Genomic DNA, 14,344 nt, shown 5'->3' on the forward strand with positions numbered 1-14,344 from the left:
TTGTATGACAGAATAAAAAACTAACTCTGGAGCCTTCAGTCTGGGCCATGTCAGAATATCCTAGATTTCCTAGGCCCATGGACTAGTACAGAATGCAAAGGGGATCTTATCCCAGAATGGTGCTGCTGTTCCAGTGTCAAAGTTTACTTTCTACGTTTTTTAAAAAAATGCTTATTAACACAATACTGCAAAACAGCATATATAAAAATGTTTATATTTGTTACAAAATAGGCTTCCTAAATACTTGGTATATTTGACTTCCTAACCCTGCAAACATTTAGGCACTTAGAGTAAGTGTTTATGCCACCTTGGCATATTCCATAGCAAAAGGAAACTAAGATTTTAGGTAATATTGACCATCCTTGTGCTGAAAATTGAGAAGGGACATGGGACCACTGAAACTTGATGATCTAAATTAATGTAAAGGAGTTTATATAGAATATCACTGTTTCTGACAAGAAACACTGTAGACTTACTAGGAATTAATTACGTAGTAAGCACACACACACAACACGCATTTGCCTCTGCAAGATAATATAAAAATGAAAAGAATTCCAGCTTGCAGTGGACACCTCTTTTTAAAATTTTGTCTTCTTGGAGAACATCAAATAATGCTCTCTATTCCTTAAAGTTAATTTCATGTGACATCTTTTACATAATGTTTTGACTGGCATACCTTTTCCCCCCATTCTTCTACTACAGACTATTCTTAGAGTATATGTACATTTTGGATGTGTTTCTAATAAAGGACTTACGGTAAGAAAGATTTCACATTTTTATCCTCTGAAATTGCGGTGTGCTTTTCATTCTGTGATGATGAATCTGTCCTGCCTTTTCTAGTCTCATCTAGCCTTCATATGGCACACTGGGCTTGTATTGGAGTCGTACTTAGGGAGAAGTTTGTTCTTTACACCTAACATATGAAATTCATCATCACCAATGTGTAAATCTGATAAAAGCCTGACATTGTAGACATAATTCAAGACCCTCCTTTGTATGGTTCTTGCTGACCCATGGTAGCTGCTGATGCACAACTTGAAACACAAGAGATTCCTTAAAAAGTATTCCTGGGGCTTTGATACCATGGACGCAAGTATAACTGCTGAAATCTGAATGAATACACCACCATTATTGGGATTTAGTTGTTGAAACAATATGTCCTTTGTTCATTTTTTAATATTTGATAAAGCAACCCATCAAAAGGGAAGTACGTTGACCTCCAACTCGATATTTGTTTTTCCTTTCTAAAGTAAGTATTAGCACCTGGAGACCTGAAACTGTCTTTGATGAACAAAAGAAAGTCTGAAACTAATTTTTATGAAATTGAAGCAAACCGTACAGTTTCCTATGCTAAGTAGGAACATAAAAGCATGGGGAACAAAATCACACTTAATTGATTCTAAAACTTTAAATTGGCAAATTGATGAGTCTTTTATGGAATATTACATATAGTAATTAGAAATTCTGAAAAATTAAATTTTGTGGAAATTAACCAGTCACTACTTTTGACTGTCTTAAATCTAGTTCTATTATTGAAATGTAGGAAATCTTCTGACGTTACTTTCTGGTAGTCAGGTTTAGCACATAATAACTGTTCGCAGGTCACCTTCTACCTGGTAAATACACCACTTTCTCCAGAATGTAACAAAGCAGTGTCCAGTGCAAGACCCTTCAGTGTCACTTTCAGCCTTTTCTGCTCTTCTCACATGGAATCCATTTCTTGTGCAGTTTCAGCTGCTGCATAACTTCGTGTAGTCTCCAGTTTCACCATCAGCTGGGTCCTGAGAGTGACAAGTTGGTATTGTTCCCAGACTCAAATTATGATATTTAGGATATTAAGTTGTATCCTTTCTGTCCTGACTATAAAATATGAAATTGGGGCAGACGAATTTAGTTGATTAAGGTATTATTAGACCAAGTATGTGAGTTGAGCCAATTGGCTTTATACTGAGAAACACTATTCCATAGTTTTCTAAGTTGCAGGTCTTACCCCTAATTGTGCTGACTCTGTAAAGGGCATGCGTCTTGTTTCGACTACAGATACTGAGAGAGAGTCATGAGGATAAAAGAGGAATTCCACATGTATGTCCTACAGACGGGAGTACAACAATACCCTTGTAAAAATCGGTAGGTTCGAATTAAAATTTCAGGTAAGAGTATTGCAATGTAAGAACTCAAACGTCTTTCCTAAGGCTTATATATGATAAAGTTTAGATCAACCCTCCACCTCATGCCTTCTTTCTTCTCTTACTGGAGATCAATCACATCACACTTATACAACACCACTCTGAGTATGAGTTTTATACATATGTAGAAAAAGATGGGATCTTCTAAACGTCTGACACATTAAGTACTCCTTTAAAGGAGTTATTTATAACTTATGTACATACCTATGATGGTGCATATTTATACTGATATTCAATGAGTAAGTTAAAACCAATGTTCAGTTAGACCAAAATTAGCTGAGCCATAAAAATAAGGAAAATATATTTGGGGGAGGGGGACAAAAGTCATTGAATTTGAGATGAGTGTTACATATATAGTTAATAATTAGAGACAAATTTTCAACAGCTTATTTAAGTATTAAATTAATAGCATATTTCCACATTTCTTGTATATTTCACTTTCTTTATAAATAATGTTTTTAGCTTGTTTCCTGGATGGTCTATTGCAAATGCACACACATATCATGGGAATTTAAAATACACATACAAAATTGAAATGAACAGTACCTAACCAAATTTCATGTTTTAATCAGACAATAATAAGATAGTAAGTTACAGCCACAAAGTATCCTATACACTCCTGCTTTGAGTGAGGTAGTACTTTAACAAAGGAATAGTGTAACAAATCACTGAGAATTTAGTTACAAAATATATTTTACCTGAAATTCGAAGTTATATAAATCCACAATTCTCTCATACTTAAAAAGACGGAAGGAAACAGGAAAGGAGAAGGGAAGGGAGAAAGGATAGAAAGAAAGGGATTAAACCTATTTTAGACAAGGAAAAACATCAAGAGGTGAAAACAACTGTTTTCCCATTGGAAAGGGAAGGATGGACATAAGAAAAAGGGTTGAAGGATCATAAATTTGGAAAGATGATAAACTAACATTTATCAGCTGAATTATGTCAATTTCCTTAACAGTAAAATGGCTTTATTGGTATCTGCTTGTTGGTTTTGTTGTGAGAAGTCAGTCAGAAAATGCATATATTTCTGCAAAGGATGCCTGGCATCCTAACTGGAGTTCAAATAAATAATATTACCCTAGTATTCCTCCAGGTAAATCCCTTATATATATGCTATTCAGAAACTTCCACTACTCCCCAACATTCCAGCTCATACCTTGAAGCAAACTTGTCACAAGCCAAATTAGACAAGTTTTAAATTGTGTATCACTGACATAATTATGGTGACAGAAGCATTTCACTTCGGAATGTTTTCGAAAATTCTTAAGTACTATGTCAGTTTAGAATATCATACTTTTAGAAATGACCTGTTCTTTTAATTTAAGCATAAAAATAATATTTTTGTTAATTCCTGGATTATCAGGTATTTTTTTGTTCTGCTTAAACTGCATTTTACTATTATCTTAAAGCACAATCTAATCAATAATTTTGATTTTATACTAGAGATACCTACCTCTCCACTAACAAAGTAGTAGTACCCAAGTGTTCAAAGGGGAACAACCCTATTATATTGTTCATATTTTAAATGCCATAGCTCACATCAAAATGAAACTCTGCTATAATATCAAGTGACAAAAACTGGGTGATTCCATATAAATTTTAGGATTATTTGTTCTAGTTCTGTGAAAAATACCATGAGTAATTTGATAAGAATCACATTAAATCTGTAGATTGCTTTCGGTAGTATGGCCATTTTAACAATATTCTTCCAGTCCAAGAGCATGGGATATCTTTCCATTTCTTTGAATCATCCTCAATTTCCTTTATTAATGTTAATAGTTCTCAGTGTATGAGTCTTTCACCTCCTTAGTCAGGTTTATTCCTAAGTATTTTACTTACAGGGGTGGGATTTTAAAAGGTATTGTTTTTCACAGTCCCTTTCTGATATGGTCAGTGTTAGTGTAAAGAAAGTCAACCGATTTCTGCATGTTAATCTTGTGTGTGCTACCCTGCTGGATTTATCAATTCTAGTAGTTTTTGTGTGGAGTTTTTAGGGTTCTCTCTATATAGTATCATGTCATCTGTATAAAATGACAATTTTATCTCTTCCCTTCCAATTTGAATACCATTTATTTCTTTTTCTTGTCTGATTGCTGTGGCAAGGACTTCCAATACTATGCTGAATGGAAGTGATGAGACTGGGCATCCTTGTCTTGTTCCAGATTTCAGTAAGAAGGCTGTCAGCTTTTCACCATTGACTGTGATGTTAGCTGTGGGTTTGTCATAAATAGCTTTTATTATGTTGAGATATGGTCCCTCTATACCTCCTTTGGTAAGAATTTTTATCATGAATAGATGTTGAGTTCTATCAAATGCTTTTTCTGCACCTATTGAGATGAACATGTGATTTTTGTCTTTTGTTTATGTGGTGTATCACATTGACTGATTTGCAGATGTTGAACCATCCTTGTGAATGTGGGATGAATCCCACTTGATCACGGTGTATGATTTTTTTTTATGTGTTGTTGGATTTGGTTTCCTAATATTTTGTTGAGAATTTTTGCATCTATATTCATCAAAGATATTGGCCTCTAATTTTTTTGGTGGTATGTTTGGTTTTGGTATCAGGGTGATGGTGGCTTCATAGAATGTCTTTGGGAGTGTTCCCTCCTCTTCAGTTTTTTGGAAGAGTTTGAGAAGGATTGGTATAAGTTCTTGCTATGTTTGGTAGAATTCATCTGTGAAGCCATCTGGTCCTGGAGTTTTGTTTGTAGAGAATTTTTAAATTACAGATTCTATTTCACTTCTAGTGATTGGTCTGTTCAAAATATTTGTATCTGGGGCTTCCCAGGTGGCGCAGTGGTTGAGCGTCCACCTGCCGATGCAGGGGACACGGGTTTGTGCCCCGGTCCGGGAAGATCCCACATGCTGCGGAGCAGCTGGGCCCGTGAGCCAGGGCTGCTGAGCCTGCGCGTCTGGAGTGCTCCGCAACGGGAGAGGCCCGTGTACCGCAAAAAGAAAAACAAAAAGTATCTGTTTCTTCCGGATTCAATTTTGGTGGGCTCTGTGTTTCTAGAAACCTGTCCATTTCTTCTAGGTTGTCAAATTTGTTGGCATATAAATTGTTCATAGTAGTCCGTTATGATGTTTTCTATTTCTCGTTATCAGTTATTATGTTCCTTTTTCATTTCTTATTTTATTTGGATTCTCTCTCTTTTCTTGGTGAGCATGGCCAGAGTTTGTCAATCTTCTTTACTCTTTCAAAGAACCAGCTGTTGGCTTTATTGATTTTTTGTATCTTTTAAAATCTATTTATTTCCTCTCTGATTTTTATTATTTCCTTTTTTCTGACTTTAGGTTTTGTTTGTTCTTCTTTTTCTAATTCTTTTAAGTGGTAGGTTAGGTTGTTTACTTGAGATTTTTCTTGTTTTTTGAGGAAGGCCTCTATTGCTATGACCTTCCCTCTAAGAACTGCTTGCGCTGCATCCCATAGATTTTGTATGGTTGTTTATTCACTGTCATTTGTCTCAAGGTATCTTTTAATTTCCTCTTTGATTTCATTGTTTGACCCATTGGTTTTTCAGTAGCATGTTGTAACTAGTCTCCATGTAATTGTTTTTTTTCTCACTTCTTGTTCTGCGGTTGATACCTAGTTTCATGCCGTTGTGGTCAGAAAAGTTGCCTGAGATAATTTCTGTACTCTTAAATTTGTTGAGTCCTGTTTTGTTCCCTGGTATGTGGTCAGTCTTAGAGAACGTTCCATGTGCACTTGAAAAGAATGTGTATTTGGGGGGTTTATTTTTTTGTTCTTTTTCGGATGTAATGTCCTGAAAATATCAAGTAAGTCTGTTCTGTTGTATCATCTAGGATCTCTGTTGCCTTGTTGATTTTCTATCTACAAGATCTGTCCGTTGATGTAAGTGTGGTGTTAAAGCCTCCTACTATTATTGTATTCCTGTCAATTTCTCCCTTTATGTCTGTTAGTATTTGTTTTTTGTATTTGGGTGCTCCAATATTAGGTGCATATATGTTGATGATTGTAAAATCCTCCTCTTGTGTTGATCCTTTTATCATTATGTAGTGTCCTTCTTTATGGCCTTTCAGAGTCTGTTTTGTCTGATGAGTATTGTGCCCTGCTTTCTTGTCATTTCCATTTGCATGAAATGTCTTTTTCCAACCTGTCACTTTCAATCTGTGTCCTTCACCCTAAAGTGGGTCTCTTGTAGGCAGCATATCATATGCTCTTGTTTTTTAATGCAATCTGCCACTCTGTGTATTTTTTATTCTTATGTTATAATGGAGTACAGTTGATTAACAATGTGTAACTTACAGGTGTACACTAAAGTGATTCAGTTATACATATACGTGTATCTATTCTTTTTCAAATTCTTTCCCATTTAGGTTATAACAGAGTATTGAGCAAAGTTCCCTGTGCTATACACTAGTTCCCTGTCGGTTATCTGTTTTAAATATAGCAGTGTGTACATGTCAATCCCAAATTCCAAATCTGTCCCTCCCCCCACCCTTCCCCCCAGGTAACTAAAAGTTCATCCTCTGTGTCTGTTGAGTCTCTTTGTTTTATAAATAAGTTCATTTGTATCATTTATTTTAGATTCTGCATATAAATAATATCATATGATATTTATCTTTCTCTGTCAGACTTATTTCACTTAGTATGATAATCTCCAGGTCCATCCATGTTGCTGCAAATGGCATTATTTCATTTTTTAAAAAATGGCTGAGTAATATTCCATTGTATATATGTACCACATCTTCTTTATCCATTCATCCATCGATGGACATTTAGGTTGCTTCCATGTCTTGGCTACTGTAAACAGTGCTGCAATGAATATTAGGGTGCATGTATCCTTTCCAACTATCTTTTTCTCTGTATACATGCCCAGCAGTGGGATTGCTGGATCATATGGTAGCTTTATTTTTAGTTTCTTAAGGAACCTCCAAACTACTCCATAGTGACTATACCAATTTACATTACCACCAACAGTGTAGGAGGTTTCCTTTTTCTCCACACCCTCTCTAACATTTATTGTTTGTAGACTTTTTGATGATAGCCATCTGACTGGTGTGTAGTTTTGAGTTGCATTTCTCTGATAGTTAGTGATGTTGATCATCTTTTCATGTGCCTGTTGGCCATCTGTATGTCTTCTTTGGATAAAATGGCTATACAGGTCTTCTGCCCATTTTTTGATTGGGTTTTTTTCTTTTTTTTATATTGAGCCACATGAGCTGTTTGTTTTTTTCTTTTTAATTTTGGAGATTAATCCCTTGTTGGTTATATTGTTTGCAAATATTTTCTCCATTTCTGTGGGTTGTCTTTTCATTTTATTTATGGTTTGCTTTGCTGTGCAGAAGGTTTTGAGTCTGGCTAAAGGGTTATCAATTTTGTTTATCTTTTCAATGAACCAGCTTTTAGTTTCATTGATCTTTTCTATTGTTTTATTTCTATTTCATTTATTTCTGCTCTGATCTTATGATTTCTTTCCTTCTATTAACTTTGGGTTTTGTTTGTTCTTCTTTCTCCAGTTGCTTTAGCTGTAAGGTTAGGTTGATTATTTGAGATTATTTTTGTTTGTTTCCTGAGGTTAAAAATGTATTGTTATATACTTCCCTCTTAGAACTGCTTTTGCTGCATCCTATAGGTTTAGGATCTTCGTGTTTTCGTTTTCATTTGTCTCTAGGTATTTTTTGATTTCCTCTTTGATTTCTTTGGTGATCCATTGGTTGTTTAGTTTAGTAACATATTGTTTACCCTCCATGTGTTTGTGTTTTTTACAGTTTTTTTTCTTGCAGTTGATTCCTAACCTCATAGGGTTGTGGTCAAAAAAAGATGCTTCATATGATTTCAGTTTTCTTGAATTACCGAGGCTTGATTTGTGGCCCGGCATGTGAGCAATTCTGGAGAATGTTCCATGTGCACTTGAGAAGAATGTGTACTCTGCTGCTTTGGGATGGAATGCTCTGTAAATATCAGTGAAGTCCATCTAGTCTAATGTGTCATTTAAGGCCTGTGTTTCCTTATCGATTTTTCTGTCTGGACGATCTGTCCATTGATGATAGTGGGGTGTTAAATTCCCCAACTATTAATTGTGTTACTGTCCCTTTCTCCTTGTTAGCCTGTTATAGTATCTGCCTCATATACTGAGGTGCTTCTGTGTTGGGTCCATGTGTATTTACAGTTGTACCTTCTTTTTGGATTAATCCCTTGATCATTATGTAGTGTCCTTCTTTGTTGTAACAGTCTTTATTTTAAACTCTATTTTGTCTGATATGAGCATTGTTACTCCAGCTATCTTTTTATTTCCATGCATATATGCTGTCTACAAGAGACCCACTTCAGATCTAGGGACAGATACAGACGGAAAGAGAGGGGATGGAAAAAGCTATTCCATGCAGGTAGAAATTAAAAGGAGAAGTCGACAGTAACACAATAATGGTTGGGGAATTTAACACCCCACTATCATCAAAGGACAGACCATCCAAACAGAAAAATCAATAAAGAAACACAGGCCTTAAATGACACCTTAGACCAGATGGACTTCACTGATATTTATAGACCAAAAGCAGCAGAGTACACATTCTTCTCGAGTGCACATGGAACATTCTCCAGGATCGCTTACACACTGGGCCACAAATCGAGCCTCAGTAAATTTAAGAAAACAAATCAATCATATCAAACATCTTTTCTGACCACAACCCTATGAGGTTGGAAATCAACTACAAGGAAAAAATAACTGTATAAAACACAAACACGTGGAGGATAAACAATATGTTACTAAACAACCAATGGATCACCAGAGAAGTCAAAGAGGAAATCAAAAAATACCTAGAGACAAATGAAAACGAAAACATGATGATCCTAAACCTATGGGATGCAGCAGAAGCAATTCTAAGAGGGAAGTTTATAGCAATACAGTCTTTCTTCCCTCAGGAAAGAAAAATCTCAAACAACCTTACTACACCTAAAGCACCTAGAGAAAGAAGTACAAGCAAAACCCAAACTTAGCAGAAGGAAAGAAATCATAAAGATCAGAGCAGAAATAAATGAAACAGAAATAAAACAATAGAAAAGATCAATGAAACTAAAAACTGGTTCTTTGAGAAGATAAGCAAAATTGATAAACCTTCAGGCAGACTCAATCAAGAAAAAAAGGGAGATGACTCAAATCAATAAAATTAGAAATGAAAAGAGAACGTACAATTGACAACACAAAGGATCATAAGAGATTACCACAAGCAACTATATGCCAATAAAATGGGCAACCTGGAAGAAATGGACAAATTCTTAGAAAGGTACAATCTCCTAAGACTGAATCAGAGAGAAACAGAAAATATGAACAAACCAATCACAAGTATGAGATTGAGACTGTGATTTTAAAACTCGCAATAAACAAAAGTCCAGGACCAGATGTCTTCACAGGTGAATTTTTATCAAATATTTAGAGAATAGCTAACGCCTGTCCTTCTGAAACAGTTCCAAAAAATTGCAGAGGAAATACAACTCCCAAACTCATTCTCTGAGGCCACCATCACCCTGATACCAAAACTAGACAAAATACCACACAGAAAATTACAGGCCAGTATCACTGATGAACATAGCTGCAAAAATCCTGAACAAAATACTAGCAAACGGAATCCAACAATATATTAAAATGCTCATACAACATGATCAAGTGGGATTTATCCTAGAAATGCAAGGATTTTTCAATAACTAACTGCAAATCCATCAGTGTGATATACCACATTAACAAATTAAAGAATTAAAACCATATGATCATCTCAATAGATACAGAAAAAGCTTTTGGCAAAATTCAACACCATTTATTTATGATAAAAGCTCTCCAGAAAATTGGCATAGAGGGAACATACATCAACATAATAAAGGCCGTATATGACAAACCCACAGCTAACATCATACTCATGAAAGCATTTCCTCCAAGACCAGGAACAAGACAAGGATGTGCACTCTTGCCACTATTATTCAACATAGTTTTGGAAGCCCTAGCCATAGCAATCAGAGAAGAAAAAGAAATAAAAGGAATTCAAATTGGAAAAGAAGTAAAACTCTCACTGTTTGCAGATGACATCCTATACATAGAAAATCCTAAAGATGCCACCAGAAAACTACTAGAGCTCATCAATAAACTCAGTAATGCTGCAGGACAGAAAATAAATACACAGAAATCTCTTGCATTTCTATACACTAACAATGAAAGATCAGAAAGAGAAATTTAGGAAACAATCTCATTTACCGTCGCATCAAAAAGAGTAAAATACCTAGGTAGGTATAAAGCTACCTAAGGAGGCAAAAGACCTGTACTCTGAGAACTGTAAGATGCTGATGAAAGAAATCAAAGATGACACAAATAGATGGAAAGATATACCATGTTTTTGAATTGGAAGAATCAGTATTGTCAAAATGACTATACTACCCAAGGCAATCTACAGATTCAGTGCAATCCCTATTAAATTACCAAGGGCATTTTTCACAGGACTAGAACAAAAAAATGTTATATTTGTATGGAAGCACAAAAGACCCTGAATAGCCAAAGCAATCCTGAGGATGAAAAATGGAGCTGGAGGAATTAGGCTCCCTGACTTCACACTGTACCACAAACTACAGTCATCAAAACAGTGTGGTAGTGGCACAAAAACAAATATAAATTAATAGAACAGGATAGAAAGCCCAGAAATAACCCAAGCACCTATGGTCAATTAAACTATGACAAAGGAGGCAAGAATACACAATGGAGAAGACAGTCTCTTCAATAAGTGGTGCTAGGAAAACTGGACAGCCACATGTAAAAGAATGACATTAGAACACTCCCTAACACCATACACAAAAATAAACTCAAAATAGATTAAAGACGTAAATCTAAGACGAGGTACTATAAAACCCTTAGAGGAAAACATAGGCAGAACACTCTCTGACATAAATCGCAGCATTATCTTTTTTGATCAGTCTCCTAGAGTAATGGAAATAAAAACAAAAATACACAAATGGGACCTAATTATATTTAAAAGCTTTTGCACAGCAAAGGAAACCATAAAAGAAATGAAGACAGCCCACCGAATGGGAGAAAATATTTGCAAATGAAGCAACCAAGGGATTAATCTCCAAAATATACTAACAGTTCATGCAGCTTAATATCAACAAAACAACTCAATCAAAAAATGGGCAGAAGTTCTAAATACACATTTCTACAAAGAAGACATACAGATGGCCAAAAAGCCCATGAAAAGACACTCAAGATCGCTAATTATTAGAGAAATGCAAGCCAAGACCACAATGAGGTATCACCTCACACTGGTCAGAATGGCCATCATGAAAAAGTCTACAAACAATAAATTCTGGAGAGGGTGTGTAGAATAGGGAACCCTACTACATTGTTGGTGGGAATGTAAATTGGTACGACCATTTTGGAAAACAGTACGGAGGTTTCTCAAGAAACTACAAACAGAACTACCATATGATTCAGCAGTCCCATTCCTGGGCATATCTGTGGAGAAAACCATAATTCGGAAAAATACATGCACCCCAATGTTCACTGCAGCACTATTTACAATAGCGAAGACATGGATGCAACCTAAATGGCCATCAACAGAGGAATGGATAAAGAAGATATGGTACATATGTACAATGGAATATTACTCAGCCATAAAAAAGAATGAAATAATGCCATTTGCAGCAACATGGATGGACCTAGAGATTACCATACTAAGTGGAAGTAAGTCAGACAGAGAAAGGAAATTTCATATGATACCTCTTATACGTGGACTCTAGAAAAATGACACAAATGGGAATTCCCTGGCTGTCCAGTGGTTAGGACTCTGTGCTTCCAGTGCTGAAGGCCTGGGTTCAATCTCTGGTTGGGGAACTAAGATCCCACAGGCCACGTGGCATGGCCAAGAAAAAAAAAATGATACAAATGAACTTATTTACAAAACAGAAACAGACTCACGGAAGTTGAAAACAAACTTATGGTTACCAAAGGGAAATGTGATAGGGAGAGTTTGGTGTTAACCTGTACACACTACTTTATATAAAATAGATAATCAACAAGGAACTACTGTGTAGCACAGGGAACTCTACTCAATATTCTGTTATAATCTATGGGAAAAGAATCTGAAAAAGAATAGATATGTGTATATGTATAATTAAATCACTTTGCTGTACAACTGAAATTAACACAAAATTGTAAATCAACTATACTCTAATATAAAATTAAAAAATGAAAACATGGCCGTGTGAGGCTTCTGTACGCGGTGCCCTACAAGCGAGACTGCACTAAGCACAAAGGAAAAGAAAAGGTTCAACGTCAGTTGTGTATGGAAAATGAACAGATGATCTTCTAGCCGAGTGGATGAAAGGCTCTTGCTGCTCCAGCCAGGAATCAGGACTCTGCCTCTGAGGTGGGAGAGCCAACTTCAGAACACTCGTCAAGAAGAGACCTCCCAGCCCCACATAATATCAAACGGCAAAAATCTCCCAGAGATCTCCATCTCAACACCAGCACCCAGCTTCACTCAACGACAAGCAAGCTACAGTGCTGGACAACCTATGCCAACCATATAGCAAGACAGGAACACAACCCCACCCACTAGCAGAGAGGCTGCCTAAAATCATAATAAGTCCACAGACACCCCAAAACACACCACCAGACGTGGACCTGCCCACTAGAGAGACAAGATCTAGCCTCATACACCACAACACAGGCACTAGTCCCCTCCACCAGGAAGCCTACACAACCCACTGAACCAACCTTAGCCACTGGAGACAGACATCAAAAACAACGGGAGCTACGAACTTGCAGCCTGCAAAAAGGTGAACCCAATCACAGTAAGATAAGCAAAATGAGAAGACAGAAAAACACACAGCAGATGAAGGAGCAAGATAAAAACCCACCAGACCTAACAAATGAAGAGGAAATAGGCAGTCTACCTGAAAAAGAGTTCAGAATAATGATAGTAAAGATGATCCAAAATCTTGGAAATAGAATGGACAAAATGCAAGAAGCAGTTAACAAGGACCTAGAAGAAATAAAGATGAAACAGACAATGATGAACAACACAATAAATGAAATGAAAAATACTCTAGATGGGATCAATAGCAGAATAAATGAGGCAGAAGAACGGATAAGTGACCTGGAAGATAAAATAGTGGAAATAACTACTGCAGAGCAGAATAAAGAAAAAAGAATGAAAAGAACTGAGGACAGTCTCAGAGACCTCTGGGACAACATTAAACGCACCAACATTCGAATTATAGGGGTTCCAGAAGAAGAAGAGAAAAAGAAAGGGACTGAGAAAATATTTGAAGAGATTATAGTTGAAAACTTCCCTAATATGGGAAAGGAAATCGTTAATCAAGTCCAGGAAGCACAGAGAGTCCCATACAGGATAAATTCAAGGAGAAATACGCCAAGACACATATTAATCAAACTGTCAAAAACTAAATACAAAGAAAGCATATTAAAAGCAGCAAGGGAAAAACAACAAATAACACACAAGGGAATCCCCATAAGGTTAACAGCTGATCTCTCAGCAGAAACTCTACAAGCCAGAAGGGAGTGGCAGGACATACTGAAAGTGATGAAGGAGAAAAACCTGCAACCAAGATTACTCTACCCAGCAAGGATCTCATTCAGATTTGATGGAGAAATTAAAACCTTTACAGACAAGCAAAAGCTGAGAGAGTTCAGCACCACCAAACCAGCTTTACAACAAATGCTAAAGGAACTGCTCTAGACAAAAACACAAGAGAAGGAAAAGTCCTATAATAACGAACCCAAAACAATTTAGAAAATGGGAATAGGAACATACATATCGATAATTACCTTAAATGTAAATGGACTAAATGCTCCCACCAAAAGACACAGATTGGCTGAATGGATACAAAAACAAGACCCATATATATGCTGTCTACAAGAGACCCACTTCAGACCTAGAGACACATACAGACTGAAAGTAAGGGGATGGAAAAAGATATTCCATGCAAATGGAAACCAAAAGAAAGCTGGAGTAGCAATTCTCATATCAGACAAAATAGACTTTAAAATAAGGACTATCAGAAGAGACAAAGAAGGACACTACATAATGATTAAGGGATCGATCCAAGAAGAAGATATAACAATTGTAAATACTTATGCCCCCAACATAGGAGCACCTCAATACATAAGGCAAATACTAACAACCAT

This window comes from Lipotes vexillifer, unplaced genomic scaffold (assembly GCF_000442215.2).
Source record: "Lipotes vexillifer unplaced genomic scaffold, Lipotes_vexillifer_v1.1 scaffold231, whole genome shotgun sequence".
NCBI classification, from domain to species: Eukaryota; Metazoa; Chordata; class Mammalia; order Artiodactyla; family Lipotidae; genus Lipotes; species Lipotes vexillifer.